Source organism: Pseudorca crassidens, chromosome 10, assembly GCF_039906515.1.
Source record: "Pseudorca crassidens isolate mPseCra1 chromosome 10, mPseCra1.hap1, whole genome shotgun sequence".
NCBI lineage: Eukaryota > Metazoa > Chordata > Mammalia > Artiodactyla > Delphinidae > Pseudorca > Pseudorca crassidens.
Genome location: NC_090305.1, coordinates 95167421 through 95185616, shown reverse-complemented (window position 1 = coordinate 95185616; position 18196 = coordinate 95167421). Strand labels below are relative to the sequence as shown.

The following is an 18196-nucleotide window of genomic DNA, read 5'->3' as shown; positions in this document are numbered from 1 at the left end:
AATTGAGATCAGGCAGAAAAGTAGATCTCTCCATGGAGGACAAATCAATAACAACTAGGTTTTATGGTCATTAGCACCCTAATGAAATTACTCACCATCTAAATCTCTTGGAGGATCTTGAACACTCAACATCAGTCACGTCTTTCATGTTAACACCCGGCCAGATGTGGCTAAGTGCAATTTACATGATGGAGACCAGGAACAAGAATGATATTCCACACATGAAACATTTGCATACCAAGCAAGAGGGTTTTAAGATAACCCTAAACTAGTATTTAAAAATTTACATCTGTGGGCAACACAGTTGATGTGTTGTCAGTTAGCTAGTGTCTTAATCAGGGGTTCATCTATAATAAAAGGAAATGTATTACGGGGGGAAAAAGGCAATGGAGAGCAGGAAATAAAAGGATGTGTATTAGCTTACTAGACACTGTGTCACTCTCACATACATTTTATCTTTAACCAAGAGGTGGAAAAGTTAAGTAACATGCCCAAGACCACACAGAAAGGAAGGAGAGACTTTCTCCTCCTGTGCTCTTTAGCTCTTAGTCTTGGTATGTCAGTCCAAATATGTCAAGGCATTGGCATGCCACTCAGCCAGCTCAGGCACCTGAACCCTTGCTCCTGCAATTCTTCTCTCCAGGAATTCAAGCCTTCTGTTCTCTTCCCCTTTCCATGACTAGATTCAACACATCCCATCCCTTCTGTACATAATGCAAACTCCCGCCTTTGCGGAACTTCATAATAATCTGTCTTGTCTGAACTCTAGTGTACTTTCGAGGAAGGGGGAAAGGAAGGTCTGAGATTAATGGCCTCCCTTTTGCTCTATTCTAAGCCTCACGGGTCTTCTGTTTCTCAAACCCATCGAGTTTCTTCCAACCTCCAAATCTTAGCTTACAAAGCTCCCCCCTGCACCCCACTGCCTGGCTAATTCTCACTTATGCTTGGGATTTTGGTTGAAATGTCACTTCTTTAGGCAGGTCTTCTCTTAGAAGCCTCCATGTAATGTTCTATTCTGGCCTCATGAACTTCTCTTTCACTGGACTTAACACAGCCATACTTTTACATTTCCTTGTGCGATAATCGGATTAATGCTTTTATCCCCCCTCAGAAGGCAAGCCCCACATAGGAGGGGACTGCATTTCATCTGTTTTGCTCACCACTGTATCCCCAGCTCACACAAAAAGATCTGTACAGAGGTGATGCTGTCAGTATTTGCCAAGTGACTGAAGTAAATGACTGTCATGTTCTAAGCATTATAGCAAGAGCTTTCCCACATATCTTCAGAGCAACCCTGTGGGGTCATATCACTCCTCCATTCTACAGATGAGACAGCTTGGGGGATCAGACAAGTTAAGTCTTTTAACCAAGATCACACAGCTAGTATGTGATAGCGTTGAAATTCAAACCCAGACCCATCTCATCCGAGCCCCTCTTTTTTTCTGTTGTTGTGGAATTTCCACAGATGATCACTTAATTATTTTGTCTCATCTCTATTCATTCTGTTTCGCCAATGAGTCTCAAAGCTTATCTGGGATGGAAATAACACCTTGTACACTTTTTTCATTCCTCCACATCACCCTGCTAATAGCACTGGATATTCTACATGCATTTAATGAACACTTTTTGATTAATAACACTTCCTTGGCATTAATAACATAAAAGCATCCTCAAATGATTTCAGCTTTCTATAATAACCTGTCTAAAATAGTAATGTATTAACATCTCTGAGTATAAGCACAGGTTTAAGAGCTACTAATTTCTACCAAACTATTTAGGAAATAATTTTTTTTTTTAATTATGAGAAGAAACAGTGTGGCAAAATGAAGAAGACATATGATATGGAAATCCCTTTCCTCTTTCATCCCCTGAATATTTGTAAGTGTGTTTTCCATGTGCCAAGTACTCTTCTAGGTGCCAGGGACTCAAGGCTGAGTAAGCCATAGCCTTTCCCTTAAGGAGCTGTTTGGTGGAGGGGTGGTATCACTATGATGTGAATAAATAATCTTAAACTAAGATAACACACTATGCTTGAAGTGAGGACAAGGAAATGTGGGAGAGTCAAAGACAGTGTGACTAACTCAGCCTGGAGGAAAACCAGAGTTAAAAGCGCCTGGTCCTATACACTAACTGGCTGTGAGATACTGGACAAATTCTTTGTCTCAGGTTTTTTCCTTATCTTTAAACCAGGGATAATAGTTGCTATGCCGTCCTCTCAGCACACTAGAAAATGCTGTTTATTGGCAAGGGTAACCAGAGGTGACTAACTGGGTGGTACTGGCTTTCCCCAAGGGCTAAGAGTATCAGTATCTCCAATTACCTGTAAATGCACCCAGCTACCAGTTGGGAAGCTCTGATTAGAAGGATTAAACAGACAATGAATATAAGGTTCTCTGTATATAATTATTATTTCCAGCCCTCAAAGAACTCAAAGAAAATGAGGCACTTAATTGTATTCTAACACTCCCATTCATGAGTAAAGGAGAATCTGCTGGCTGAAACAGGGTAGAGGCTATAGGAGCTAAATCATAGCAACTTTTTCCTATGTCAATCTACCAGGGGTCTTCTTAAGAGTCACCTGATTTGGCTTGCCTGGTACTTCCTCTTGCTTTGTGACTGACCTGTTCCCAGGAGGACTCTTGTTTACACTGCATTGGGTTCTAATCTGCTCCCAACCAGGAGCTTTGTAGTTTGGTCAAGAAGCAAGAAGATAAATGTTATGAAGATGGTGATACACAGAATCAACAATAACAGTGATAGCAGCAGGATTTATTGAGCATTTACAAGATGCTAGCCATTGTTCTAAGAGTTTTATATGCCTCAACAACTTTATTATCTAACAGTGGGTTTCAGAGAGTTGAAGCTTTTGGGTCTGTTAGTTCTAACAATGTCTTGAATTCAGCTCCTCTTTGGGGAATGATAGCTCTGAACTGAACCTTTTCTCTCTGGTTAGAAAATCTGATTCTATGAATCACAACTTAGGGGTATTATAATATTTTCAGAGAGAGAAAAGAGAGAGCGGATACAAAGCAGAATCTAGAAACCAAAAAGCTTTAATGTATTCATCTGTTTGCCACTTCTTTCAAAGTACATCCGCTGACTCAAGATTTCTTGCATGTCTGGACAAATATAAAGCTCTCTTGGGGTTCATCATAAAAGGTGACAATGGTGTGAAATATCAAGTCTGACTCTTCTTGTCTGTTAAAATACCTCCACTTGCCTCCAAAAGAGCATCCAGACACAATAGCAGTCAGAATGCCAGATTTCCACATAATAATACCACTACTACCCATTGCTACTATTTACTAAGCACTTACCTTGGTCCAGGAAATGTGCAAAGGGCTTTAAACACATGATCTCATTGAATGAATCCAATGATTCTATAAGGCAGGTTCTATTATTATCCCCATTTTACAGATAAGGATACTGAGGCTCACTGAAATCACTCCAGGCCACAGCTAGGATGCAGTTTTGGAACCAATTCTTCCCAACTCTAAGACCTGCCTATTTATCCACTCTCTTTGCCCTGCCTTGGATTGTACAGTCCTGTAATACTATGGCAGGGACTCACATTGTTCTGATGCATCACTTGGATGCCAGAAGGATCTCTTAAAGCAAAACAATATTTAGAAGCAAATCTCAAGTAGTTTCTAATATTGCTAGCAGCTTTAAACTCTTGTAAAAATCACTCAATACTTTTCATAATATTCAGCAATCTCCTTATCTCTGCAAATATCAAAGTAACTTTTTTCACAATTAATAATTTGACTTCTTTTCTCTGTGTAACAGAAAGATGTTTTTCAATTTTTAGAAACTTTCTAAATTTAGATGATGATATAATTCAATATGCCTTGTGATGGTACTGGTTAGGAGAATGCAATCTTTAAGTATGCATTTTCATCTATTTAAAATACTTATCTTAAAAACAATTTAAAAACATGCTGTTAATAACTCCAGTGTAATTTTAAAGGATAATTCCATGATGATTGGTTAAATAAAAATATCAGATTTTAAAATTTAAAGTAATAAAATATACATCATGTTTTATTTTACAAACCTTACTTTGGTAATGGAATTGTAGAATTTTTAGAGCCAGATGGGCTATGAAAGCTAGTCTAGTCCAATCCTTTTGTTTCGTAGCTGCAATTAAAGAGAAAGAAGCATAGCCGAGTGCTTTAACAGTGCAGTTGCAGAGTCGGACCCAAGTTCACATCCCTGCTCTGTCTCTTACCAGCTCTGAGACTTCATCTGTCATCCAGACTTCATTTGTCATCATTCTTGAAAGTGCCCTGCTTAGAAAGCAGGACTGCTATAAACTGAGAATTCGAATAAAGGACTCTCTTCTCTAAAACAGATGTATATTCTATTCATTCATTCATTCATTTGATAAATATTTATTGAGTACACACTAGTTTGTGGCCTTGGGCAAGTTACTTTATTGCTTTGTGCGATAGTTTCCTGAGCTGTAAAGCGGGTGTCTACATTATACAGTAGTTGCAAGGATTAAATGAATGAATGTGGGTAAGGTGTGTGAGATAGTTCCTGGCACACTGGAAAGGCACAATAATGTTGGATAGCATTACCTTTCTCCTACTGCTTCTACATTCTATATTAGGTAATATGGTGGGCCCTGGGGATGCTATTTGGGAGTTCTATGTAATATTTTCTTCCTAAAAACTAAAGCATCTCATGTGCATGGAGTGAATCTCTCATTCCATTGCTCTATCCTGAGGGTGAAGCCATTTGGAAACTTCTTCACTAGGGTTCTATTTTGACAGTGTTATCCTTCATGCATGAAAAGAAAACTATCCCACCAGTATTTGCCCACATACTTTGTGTTTTTCCTTCAGATGGTTTTGAAGAGACTCAAATTTTTCACCTGGCCTCCCAGGAGAGAAATGATGAGTTTGTGGTTATGTGCGGGAGGTCAGCTGGGATTCCAGAGACAGACTATCCCCATAGGATACAGCAAAGCTAATTGGTCCTTTGAGGGGTTAAACCTGACATGTAGTTCTCCCTGCAAAGAACTACAATCAGCTGGAAGAACAAGTGGAGAAATCCAGTTAATTGCCACTCCAGAGTCTTCAGTGGTTCTATCATGCTTGGATAAGTTAATATACATTCCATTAGTGTCTCGGAAACTCTCAGGTCATGGCTGAAGTCCTACATAACTCTCGCTCATGATCTTGGAAATCACAGAATTATGAAGATGAAAAGAAATTTGAGCAGTCAGGTAGCTTCTCAGTCTTCCTTCTAACAAGAAAACATTACTCCATTGCAGAGAAGTGAGAAGTAGTTAAATCTTTAAAATCTTGAGAGAAGGCTCTCCCCAAAGCTCATTTTTAATGTGCCAGTCTTAATTAAAGCAAAAACATAAATGTCTCAGTATGGAATCTAGTATGTCATCCCTGTTGTATGTGGGTGTGCATGTGTGTGTATGTACACACTGGTCATCGTTCTCTGGGAGGAAAGTTAAAATACCCCTGCCAAAGAACAGAGCAAAATCAAAGGCAGAAAGCCACGCCACTACTGCATCTCTTTTCTAGGCAGAACATCCTCAGTTCTGCACACACTTTCTGGGTTATATCATTTTCTTACCCTAGCATCACTCTCCTATGAACCTTTCTTCCCAGCTTGTCACAGTATTTTTTTAAGCTTCTAAGGTCAGCTTAAAATAAAATATTAGAGGGAAGGTCTGATTAGTCCTTAGGTATCTGGGAAACCCAGCTTAAGTTTCTCTGCATTATACGTTATAATTGATGCATCCAAAATCCTTGCTCTTTTTGGTAACCCAAGAGGTACAATGCTGAATCACTGTCATATTATTACCTGTTCTGACTTCACGGTCCAGGAAGCAGCCTTGGTGTGAATGGAAAAGGCACTGGGTCTGAGAGAGGCAGTGAGGCTGGTCTTATCCCAGCTCCATTGTTTCCCTAAATGTGTCCTTAGACAAACTGAACTTGCATTAGGAAGAAGAGCCTTGCAACCCCTCTTCTTTTATAGATAAACATTAGAGAAATATTAAGTGACTCGTCCAAGGTCACACTGAATCTCTCCATGGCTCTGATTCCTTAGTTATTGAAAAAAGGGAGAAGGAATGATAATACTTGGTGTCTCAGATTGCGGCAGGTCAAACGAGATACATATTTAAGGACTCTGCAGAATTTGAGGTTCTAAAACATGAGGCATTATTCACTTTGTCAACTCAGCTACATCTTCTCTTTAAGCAGCTTGTACAGCCCTATGTTTCTTGCCAATGACATTCATTCTGTTTCCAGCCTCCTCTCCTAACGACTCAGGACACTCTGAATTCTGAGTCCTACGAGGAATTAAGAACTCCATCCCCAGTGTAGAGTTCCCAACAAACTTAAGGCGTCTACCCTCTTTCAAACAACCATCCAACTCACTTATGTTCAATGAGGTTAGATCTAAAATTGTCTCCTGCTGAACACTGCTGTTCCAGGTGATAGCCCGTTCTGGGAATTGATCAGAATGTTTCTTAAAGCTTTTGCTGGCAGCCAAACTTTGAACGAAGGCTCCTACTTGTGTACAGATTCTGTAGCTCACACTTTTACCATCACAGCATGCTTTACTGTACTTGCCAGTCTCCTTTCTGTAAACTGTACGAGACTTAAACTCACTGAGGGCAGAGCTACTTCTACCAGAGCAGGATTCCTCAACCTTGGCCTGACTGACATGTAGAGCAGATACTTCTCTGTTGTGGAGGGACTGTCTGTGCATTTTAAGATGTTTAACATCATCTCTGGCTTCTAGCCAGTAGCACACCCCACCCTCAGTTGTGACAATAATTGACAAAAATGTCTCCAAATGTCCCCTGAGGGTGGGGGGTGCTCAAAATCATCCCTAGTTGAAAGCCTCCATGCTAGATCTAGCCAAGTGCTTTTTCATACCAGGCACTCAATAAATACTTAAAATGCTTATGATGGATTAAGCATACAAGATGCAGAAAAGTCAAGCTAATTTCTTTCGGTTTTAGTCCCTCTTATGATGCCTGGTACATGGCTGGTGGTCAGTATATATTTACTGAGTGTGCAAGGGTTCTGTAATCCTAAGCAGCTTCCTATATCCCAAGTAAAATTCTTTCCCTCAAGAGAGTCCAAGTGAGGTGGTGGGGAATTGTCCTATTAGGGGGAGAAAATTTTTAAAAGAACAAAGCAATATCTCAGTTGTGGGATTAGGAACCAGAAAAATCACCTTGCCGTGTCCCCCAGACCTTTAGCGCTCCATTTCATCATGACGTATAGGGCAGAAATCAAATTCTTTGCAGTGGTAATACTAGAAATATCTACCAGTGTTCCTGGATCCTTTAAAACACAACTCGGATAGGGGCGTGAAGCACCAGGAGGGATGCAGGACATCCAGAAGGTCACACATTCAGTCATTGGTGTCAGAGCTGGGAAATGAGCCTGTGCCTTCCTGAGTCTCTGTACAGTACTTGATTACAGTGATTATTATAGATGCAAATTAAGACTTATTACTATTGTGAAATAACAGTGCAGGTTAGTGATATTCTTTATTGCCATGCTAACATTTTTTTCTAGAGGGGAAAATTATAGGCGTGAAACCAATTAAGCAATCTTTCTTTCTTTGTAAAGCTTTTTTAGTTTTCCTAAATGAAGATTCTCTCTTTGTGCTTACTGCTTAATAGCGCAGATTGATTTTTTTGTCCCCTAGGTCTTACTGAGATAGATGCTGTCCTTTTTTCCCTGTATGGACCAAAAATGACGATGCTGATACATTATCTCACAAAGGGCAGTCATGAATAGGAGAAGCAAATATTTTGAAATGAATATGTAACAGACATCCTCCTGTAGAGGTTAAGCATTGTTGGAAATGCCTCCCTTGGACATCTTTGCTAGTCAAAGTCTTGCGATTGCCTTTTCCTGGACCTCACTGTAGGATGGCTCTTCTCCCATGATTGAAATGGTGGCTCCAGAAATGGACAACAGATTAATCTATGTATGCCTCAAACTTTAGATAGTTGTCCTTTACTCCCAGGTCAACATAATATTTGCAACAAAAAGCTTTCACGGAGAAGTATGTCAGGTCATGTGTATATTGTTAATGTAACTATGGTAACCAAAAAATGCCACCAGTGTGTCTGTTTCATATACAAATGAGGGGGCAGTTGTGGAGTCCACATGTCTGCCAGGGGTATAATAGATGTGAGCTAGGATGGCCAGAAAATTACAAGACATTTATATTAATCAGAGCTTTCAAATAACATTTCAACCCCTGAGCTATGAAGAGTGTAAATGGAAGGCAATAAGCCATCGTAAACACAGTTTTCAAAACTAAATGTTGTAAGTCAAGGCAGCAGCATCTTTGGAGGGTACCGTCAAATCAGAGCTGACAGACCTCCAGTCTGTATCAATGCAAGTTTAAGCCTAGTTTCTGTGCATCTCAGGATGACTTTTGGTATATTAAGTGTAATGGTTCCATCCAAGTTAAATGTTTATGTCAGTTGTGGTATTGAAGACACACACAGCTTCCACAAACCTTTTAGCAATCTCACTAATTATGGTAGTTAGTCCTTCCAGCCCTATTCTCCCAACCTTGTCACGATACAAATGAGGAAACTGAGGGTTGGTGGGGTTAAGAAGCTGATCTAAGATCAACTGGCTATGACTAGTTAGCTTAGTTACCAACCAAATAACTGATAAAACTGCTAATAATATCCTACCTTTGTTAGACCTTTTGGAAATATTCAAAAAGTAAAAATAAGAATAATAATATATAAGCCTACATATTGTTTCTTAAAAAAAAACTCTAACATAAAACGGCATATGTTTTAATTATTGAATAATATGCTTAACACTTCTATAGGGTGGCCATAAAGTCTGAAAATATATACTATATTATTTTATCATGTATTGTAATTTTAATGTCAGTAAACAATTTATTATTCATTTGTCAATGTTTTGAGACTTGGATGGTACATCCAGTGATGTATCCATAAAATAAGTAAAACAAGAAAATTTAAAAGGCAAACTTCATTTAAGAAGACTTGTAGAATGAATGGTTCCCTTGGTCACTAAAGTATTGGATTTTACATATAGGGTTTAACTTTTGTCTCTATTCTGCACTTTGAGCCAAAACAAGAGAGAATACATGTTTTTCTGACTTCATCTATATAATTATAATTTCATCTTGAATAAAATATTAATCAAAGCTCTATTCATGAGTTAAAGATACTTACATTGTTCCCCCAAACCAAAATATAATTATGAATCTAAAATGGAATTTGCTTTATCTCCCGATTGTCTTAACCCAAAATAGGTGTTCAGCATAATAATTCTGAAAAGTTAAATACAATATTTGAGCAAGCTTACATTAGTGCTCAAGCAAATCATTCAAAGAACTATTATTTTGTAGCTTAAAAATAAATGATAAGAAAGCATTATGAAAGTCTAGTAAAAAGTGACACCCAGGTCCTATAATTTACCATACTTTATTCATGGCTTATTTATGGTGACATTAAAAAGTCCGCCATTCTAATTATTTATAATCATGCCCAACTGGCTTGGGAAGTGGCATTATAATTCTGTAGAGACATATTTTCTTTAGTACCTACTGGGTTTGTTCCCATGAGTGTCACTGGTTTAGAATATGTGATAATTGTTCTAACAGTTCAGGTCAAGAAGCTAGCCTTAGCAGGGTCTAACCAGAGAGAAATCAATGGTTGAGTTTTTCCCTGCTTTTTGGGAATTCCAGACACTGCCCAGAACTACCTATATTATTGTTCAGAACCAGAGTCGGCAGTTGGATCCGGTCTAAGATTTTATTTAGCAGAGTGATCCTTTTCTAATAATAAGTACTTTATTACTTTTATTTACCAAGGAGTAAGCCCTAATCTTCCCTTTCATTAGGCTTGCAGAACAAAGATTTCACACAGGCAGGTAACAGCCGAAGTAAGTCCTCACAAAATATGAGGCTTTGGTCATTTTAAACTTACATTTGTTTCAAAAATACCTAGATGATAACTTTACAATAAAATGGCTTATTGCCTAGTTTAGAAATGTCAACTGCATTGTACAGGTAGCCCTCAAGTCCATAATAAAGACAAAATCCCAGGCTTAAGTCACATAAGAGTTTATTATAGTGATTTGTTACTTTCTGACTTCTAGATAGCTCTAAGACAGAAAATGTAATCTTGGCTATAACATTTTCTTACTTAAATTTGACTCAATTCATTTTTCCCCTCCTGGGAAAGTACTGCTTTATATGTAAAAAAGTCACTGAACCAGCGAAAATAACTTAAGGAAACATGTAAAACAGCAGACTAACATCTGCTACCCATCCCCCACCCCCACTCCACTGAGTCCTCAAAACAATGTTGTCTTGTTTTGTTTTTTTTTTTGGTTGTATTTTAATGTCCCTTTCAGTGAATATATAGCATACAGTGGCAAACGCTGTTCAGTGAATAGGTTCTTTTTCCCTTCAACAGTGTTTGATACTGACAAAAGAAGAGGCCACTGGGCTGGCCTGTCAGTAGGTATAATCCCTGGGACTCACGTGTGGCCCACACTGCCCGCCTTTTGTTCACCGGTTGCTCAGTGCCAGGAGGTGAGCAGTGCAGTGGTCTATTAGCTACTCTTAGACAAGGCAGAAATGTCCCTGTTTTGGGGTCTATTGCATGACTGCCTCGCTATTCATTGTTCTGTCCTGTGACCCGAAAACCCCTCAGGTGACTAGGAACGTGATGGTTTCATCACCTGCAGTTCTACAAGTTTGGTGCTTGTTACTAAAATGATTTTGACTGGACTATGGACATTCTAATGAGAGATTCCTGTTAGTCACCTACAACTATCTTCTCCTATATTGTTTATTTCTGAGGATGGAGAGCAAATGTGAGCAGGAGGTGGGATTACTAAAAGAAAAAGAGAAGAAACTCTAAATAAAAGTTGAGGGGTCAATTCAGAAATTACTTGAAACCACCAGAAGTAAAATTAAGTTACTGTCTGCTTCATATAACCATTTTGCTCACTAGTTCAGAACATCCAGCTTGAAATTGCACAAAAACACACAGCCAGGTAAAGAGCAAGCAGGACTTGAGGCTTTCAATACAATAGCACTCAGGGAATTTGGCTCCTGAATAAAGGTGTCAGCACGCCTTGGAATTCCCAAAGAGAAAAACTCACTGCGCCTTTATTCCATTTTCTTAAGGTCTATTGTTAACTAAAGACTCCTTGTCTTTTCAAATTCCTTCATGTGAATGGATGAGGCCAGACATCTGCCAGGATTCGCTCACATTTGCATGCGAATCAGAGACTTCGGGACACACATGGCCCTGGAGCCAACAACACCACTTTTACTCTAGACTTACACTGATCCAAGTACCTTCCTGAACTTTCCAGTTCTCCAGTCCTAGCTCTTAAAAATGAAGTAATGAGCGTATTCGGGTAATATTAGTTCTTTAGACCATCGTGGCAAGGCAAACTGCGAAACAAAACAACATACTGTCTTTCAAAAAAATCCTACAAGCAACAGCTCAAGTCAGTAATACCTGTCCCCTCACTGAATTCCACTTTTTCTTTATTTTCTGGGTCTGGGAGTGAAAATGCTAATGCTAATGGTGGCATGAGATTTAGAAAAGCGTCTCTTTTCCTGGACCCGTGGCCTTTTCGTCTGTGGTTCGAATGCCTCAAAACCATTCTCACCCCGGTCATTCATTCATTCATTCAGTTCCAGGCACTGTGGCTACAGCGGTGAACCCAGCAGTCAAGGTCCCCTGTCTCCCAGAGCAGGTACCACCGCCGAACCTCCAAGTGCGAGTAGGCAGGCCGGCTCCCTCACAACCGTCCTGGGACGGGTTTTCCCACCAGTCCCGAGTGCGCCGCGCCCCTCCATCTACTCGATCTTTCCACTCTACCTGGGCTTGCCAAGCAGGGACTCCCCTCCGCGGAGGTAGTCGGTGCAGGGCCCTGGGAAGTGCCGAGTCGGCGGCTGCCCACACCCCTCTCCACGCAGCACAAAGGACACTCGCTGGCAAACTTTACTCGCCATCGACCCCGGCCGCGCGGGGAACCCAGCACCGGCTCCGTGCCTCGAGCGGACCGAGGCTTCCCTGACATTTCAGCATCCTTGGCAAGCCTCCTGAGGCTGCCACCCCTTCTGGACTCAGAACGTGTAGGATGAGGTCTTTTCCCCACTTCGACCGCGCGACAGTTGAGCAGATTCTTCCCAATACCCTGACTTCAGTACACTCGATGCTTTGTGAATTACGCCCCTTGTCCCTTTCTTTACCTACAAAGCCACCGCCAAAACATCCTTCCTCTTTTCTCTTTCCACAGCCTGCCACCTTCTTTCCCCTTGTCTTAGTCCTCTTTCCAACTCCCCGGGCCCCCTCTCCGCGCTCTTCTCCGGCTCCGGCTGCCTTCCTCAGTTCACATTCCAGCAGCCCTCCTTCCTCCGGATACCCGGGCATCACCCTCCCCCGCGTCGGTCCCTGAAATCTAGCAGGCTCGCCTCCTGTCAATGCCTTTTGCTCGCTTCTGTTCGGCCTTCCTTCCGAAGTATCGTTCTCCCCGACCCCAGTGATTTTTTTCAGTAAGGAGGTCACTAGATTCCGGTTTCCCCGACTTCGTCATTTTCCCCAGTTTCATGAGCCGCGCCCCCTCGTACCCCTTAGGCCCGCGATCTTGTCCCAGGTTCCCCAGACCCTTCTCCGGCCCGCCGCACCGCCAAGTTTGCCTCGACTTCCCCTCGCTGCCGCCCACATCTCCCGCCGCTGCCCGGCTAGGCAAGCGCACTTACCCCGAGGTCCGGCTGGCGGGGGTGTCGGGGTGCGCACGGACCAGGCACCGGCGGTGGCAGCAGGAGGAAGAGGAGGAGGAGGAGGACCGGCTGAGCGGCGCCTCCCTCCCAACCCACAGGCACTGGCTCCTTGGGGGGCTCCCGGCAGAACACCAAGACAGGAGGCGAGGCAGCCACACAAGCAACAGCTGCTGCGCGGGCCTGGGCTCAATCCGGCTCTCGGGGGCCGGGGCAGGGGCAGTCAGGATTGGGAAAAAAGGCAGAAGTGGGGTGCAGAGGGCGGGGCAGCGAGCGTCCAGGTCCGGAGGACGGCGTCCGGGGCGCCTAGGGACGCCACCGCGCGGATGCCGCTGCCCGGGCTGACGCCGGCGGCCCCTCTCCCCGCCCGGAGGGCGCTGCAGGCGCGGACGCACTGGCCTCGCCTAGCTCGCCGGCTTGTTGCCGGCGCCCTCGGTGCGCCCGGCTTTGTGCTCCCCGCAGCCGGCGTGCACCTGGTGTAAGCAAAAGCGGTCAGCTGATGGGCTGCACTCCGATTGGCTGCTCCACGGTCTCCTCCCCTCCCGCCCGACCCCCTTCCCGACCTCCCCCTCCGGTCCTCCGGCCCCCCACGCCCGCCCCCGGCTCGACCCAGTGCTGGGGCACCATCTGTAGCCCGCCCAACAAAGGCGTAGCGCCGCGGGTCTCAGGTGGCCCGGCCTCCCTGCGTCGCCGCCGCGGCCGCTGCAGGCAGCAGCGGGCTGCCGCTTTTTGTCTAGGGGACGACAGGCTGCGGCTGGGTTAGGCAGGCAAAACACATTGCCGTTTCTTAGCAAAAGACACACCAGAAAAAAAAAAAAAAGCCCACGCTAGCAGGCCAGCTAGGCACAACGGTGCCAGATCTGTGTGCAACGTAGAACTTGGGCTCCGGGGACTGAGAAGCAGATAAAATTCAACCCGACAGAACCAAGTCTCAGTATGAAATCTGACCCTTCCTCCTAAAATGAATGGCGATTCCTTGTGCTGTGTGTACATGCCTGGGTGTACGTGCACGCGGAACTGGTCTGAGCCCTTGCCGCGGAAGGAGAGTATTGTGGCACTTAAATGAACGGTGAAGCAGCTTTTTATTTAGGGAGGCTTTCAGAAAACGTTTCTGAAACTTTGTAATTACAGCTTTCTGATTTGTTAGGTGTGAAAGTTGTGTTCACATAAGCGGAGCGCTGAGAATATAGTCTGTTTGGAGAGGGGGGTGTCAGAGAGCAAGGTGGAGACGGGTTTTTGGAAACTGCTCATTAACCTGAGTTTCATCTTCCAAGTGGCCAGCTTAGAGCCAGACTCCAGAGAAGCCCTTGGTGCTTGTTACTGGGGGATCTGATTTAAGCTAGAGCATTATTAACCTCTCAGTGCCAAGCACCTTCACGCAAGAGAATGTGGTGACATTTCCTCATGATGTCCAAGCTTAGAACTTCTGGGGAATTAGGGCGGATACATTCATTATTATAGAATCATCTTTTGAATTCCTTGAAAACATAGTAGAAATTTAACAACAATAATCTTATATCTTGATTCCTATAGCATTTCTTGGTGTCTTTCATAGATGTCTGATAAATATTTGATGCTCTCATATGTCCATTTACTCTATATTATCCTGAAACTGTCATATAAATACCAGTGGGTCACAGTGTGCCTTAGAAAGCTCTAGGGAAAGAAGATATTAGGATTTAGGGAAGAAGGTAAGTGAAGAGTAGAAGGACAGCTATAGGAAACGGCCCATTGCAACTAGAGTGGGAGGGTGCTACCTATAAAAGAAGATTTAAAAACTTTCAAAATAACTTGTCTAGAACCTTTCTCAAGAGCCATACTTTTGTCTCTTCCTCCCTTTCTCATGCTGATTACATGTAGCTTGGAGTTTGTCCGAAAGAGGGTTGGCCTCTGGTAGAAACACAGAACTTGAATGATCAGGGAAAGACAAAACACAGGTTTCTTAGGGAGTCTCCTTTAGGTTTTTCTGGGAGAGGAGGGGAAACAATGCTGTACCTTGCACAGTGGGGCTTTACAGAGGTAGGTCCTGGGGAGCAGTTGAAGCAATTCTTGGTGGTTTGGAGTTCCTTTTCCCAGGGGCAAGATATCTAGCAGGCTCCAGGTTTTGGAAGAGACTTCATGAGAATGGTTTTTAAGCCCAGCTAAGAAGAAACTGAGTCAGACTCCAAGGTATGAACTTTGAAACCAGGCTGACACTGCTTTAAATCCCAGCACTGCAATTTAGGAACTGTGTCCCTCTGGGGTAAGTCACTTTACCTCTTTAAACCTTAGTTTCCTTGGCTATAAAGTAGGGTTAATAGCAGTATCTATCCCAAAGGGTTGTGCTGGTTAAGTAAGAGTAAGCCTGTAAAATACTTGGTGCAGGTCTTGGTATATAGTAAGCATTCAACACATGGAAGCACTAGGCATTATTAGCCAGGTAGTGAGGACTAAAGCAAGACATCAGGTCAGACAGGTGGGATGATTATTTCACAGAACCGACACAGGTGACAGAATATTTTAAAAGCACTAGCAGCTCCAGTGAGAGAAACAGACTCTGTCTCTCCACTGTTCATTTCTTTTTAAATCACCATATCATTTATTTAAACTAATTTCCTTCTTCCCCAAGGCAAGGGTGAGAACGGAACCTCTGCCTCTTTCCCCTTGACCATTGCATATATTTGGCTTCTGACAGAAGGAGCATTATCATTAGGAAGAAATGTATGTGCCAGAATTGGGGAGGGGGCCTGGTTGTGGAGGAGCATGAAGATTGCTGTGTGTTGGAAAGATTGCTGTGGGACAGAGGAGGACAAATGTAGGCAGAGCGTTTATAAAGAAATCTGAAGTTTGATTCAGTCATTGGAAATTTGATGAATTGCCTAAATGGTTTATGGGTCCAAATTTTAGGAACTGCCATTTTGTAACTCTGCGAAGTGGTTTCAGGATTGTTTTATCAACTGACACTTAAAAGCCCCTTGTCGTTGGAATGAATGAAGAGGAAACACTCAGTCAACAGACAGGGATAACTAAACCAAACTCATTTGTTTCTTTTGTAGAATCCTCAAATGTATCTGAATTACTCCTAGTGAGCTCACCCAGTTCTGGGGTCCTAAATTTATTAGTAAATATTTATTTATTTCTTACATATTGGAAAACCTTGGAGGCTTTGAAGGAGAATGGAATGGATAGAAGGGCCCCAGAGTTCCCAAGGGAGCCAGGTCTTACTGTTGATGTAGGGAGGAGTTCTTGCCCCTGGAGTTGGCCTTGTTGAGACACTACAAATCCCTTTGGGTTCCCTCATTATCCCCTTGAGGTTCTTCAGCTTCAGTTTGAAGAAACATTATAATTGATATTAGCCTAATTGTACTGGTGTATGTGGTAAATGAGGGAAGAAAGAAAGGTGAAACTTTAGAAGGTGATCATCTTAGAATAATCTTTAAAAGGACATCTGTATTTTAAGAACAAAATTATAATATGCCATTTTAAGCCACAACTTTTAAAAGTTGAAAATATATCCCTCTCTAAGGGCTTAATTTCCAAAATATATAAACATCTCATACAACTTAACAACAAAAAAACAAACAACCCAATTGAAAAATGGGCAGTAGACTTAGACATATTTCCAAAGAAAACACAGAGATGGCCAATAAGCACATGAAATGATGTTCAACATTGCTAATTATTAGAGAAGTACAAATAAACTACAATGAGGTATCACCTCACACCAGTCAGAATGGCCATCATTAAAAAGTCTACAAATAACAAATGCTGGAGTGGATGTGGAGAAAAGGGAACCCTCCTACACTGTTGGCAGGAATGTGAGCTGGAACAGCCACTATGGAAAACAGTTTGGAGGTTCCTCAGGAAACTAAAAATAGAGTTGTCATATGATCCAACAATCCCACTCCTGGACATATATCTGGACAAAACAATAATTCAAAAAGTTACATGCATTCCTATGTTCATAGTAGCACTATTCACAATAGCCAAGACATGGAAACAACCTAAATATCTATTGACAGATGAATGGATAAAGAAGATGTGGTATATATATACAATGGAATACTACTCAGCCATAAAAAATAATGAAATAATGCCATTTGCAGCAACATGGATGGACCTGGAGATGAAGATATTATCATACTAAGTGAAGTAAGTCAGAAAGAGAAAGACAAATACCATATGATATCACGTACATGTGGAATCTAAAATATGACACAAATGAACTTTTCTACGAAACAGAAGCAGACTCACAGATATAGAGAACAGACTTATGCTTACCAAGGATTGCAGGGGGGAGGAATGGAATGGGAGTTTGGGGTTAGCAGATGCAAACTAGTATGTTTAGAATGGATAAACAACAAGGTCCTACTGTATAACACAGGGAGCTATATTCAATATCCTGTGATAAACCATAATGGAAAAGAATATTAAAAAGTATGTATCTATATGTATAACTGAATCACTTTTCTGTGCAGCAGAAATTAACACAACATTGTAAGTCAACTATACTTCAATAAAAAGAATAATAATAAAGAAAATATGTCTCTCTCTAATTGAAATATTAATAGTGTTCTTTACAGCCTCTGAATTAAGATTATAGTTTCAAAACTAATCATCACCAAGCTTTCAGAGGACGATGACTGTAAAACTCATAATTATGTGATTGTTGTGATCATTGTTAACTCTCACATGAAATGTGTACTTCTCTAAAAATTTTTGACAGTTGAATGACTTTACTACATATTCATATTTCCTGTTCTTTCAGTTTTGTACTGCATATGAAATCATTCCAATACAAAAAAACTATTCATTAAGGTTTCTGTAATTATTATGTATTAATTATTAGCAAAATAATTTGATTATTATTAATTAAAATTGTTTTAGCATTTAAGTTAATAATTTGACATGAAACTAAGGTGACCAACCATCTTGGTTTGCCTAGGACTTTGCAGGTTTTAGTCCTAGAAGTTTCACGTCTCAGAAACCCCTTAGTCTGCATCAAACCAAGATGATTCATTGTTCTAAATAACTCACATTGATAGGTTTATGGTACTTTTGCAACTTTAGTTGTGTTATAACCTTGCACATACACCAAATTATGTCCTTATGCCTGACTGGATCAAGAATCCCATTTCCACTTAATTTAATTGCTGCATACATAGCCCTTGACAATCATCTAAGCCAACCTCCTTATTTTACACATAAGAAAACTAAGCCCTAGAAAGGGACTGTGCCAGTCTGTTGACGAAGCCTACACTAAAAAGCTACACTATATACTGTCTGAAGGCAGAGACCAGATGGCCGTCTCCTAGCCCAGCACCCAGCATGTAATCGGTACTCCGTAAACATTTTTTGAATGGATGAATTGAATCAATTAATAAATTAATGTCTCTATATAATTAGAACACATATATCATGA

The 18196-nt window shown here is 41.6% G+C and overlaps 1 protein-coding gene and 1 long non-coding RNA gene across 7 annotated transcripts in view; one reads left to right on the top strand and one right to left on the bottom strand.

Moving 5' to 3' along the window:
- Positions 1–13254, bottom strand: part of LRRN1 (leucine rich repeat neuronal 1) — a 43066-nt gene extending 29812 nt beyond the window's left edge. For all 3 annotated transcript variants that reach the window (XM_067755251.1, XM_067755252.1, XM_067755250.1), the window contains exon 1: positions 12778–13254. The gene's annotated coding sequence lies outside the window, so the exon portion shown is untranslated. The remainder of the gene's footprint in view (positions 1–12777) is intronic.
- Positions 1–18196, top strand: part of LOC137232677 (uncharacterized) — a 920890-nt gene that overhangs the window by 374322 nt on the left and 528372 nt on the right. The gene's annotated exons all lie outside the window — the stretch shown is intronic.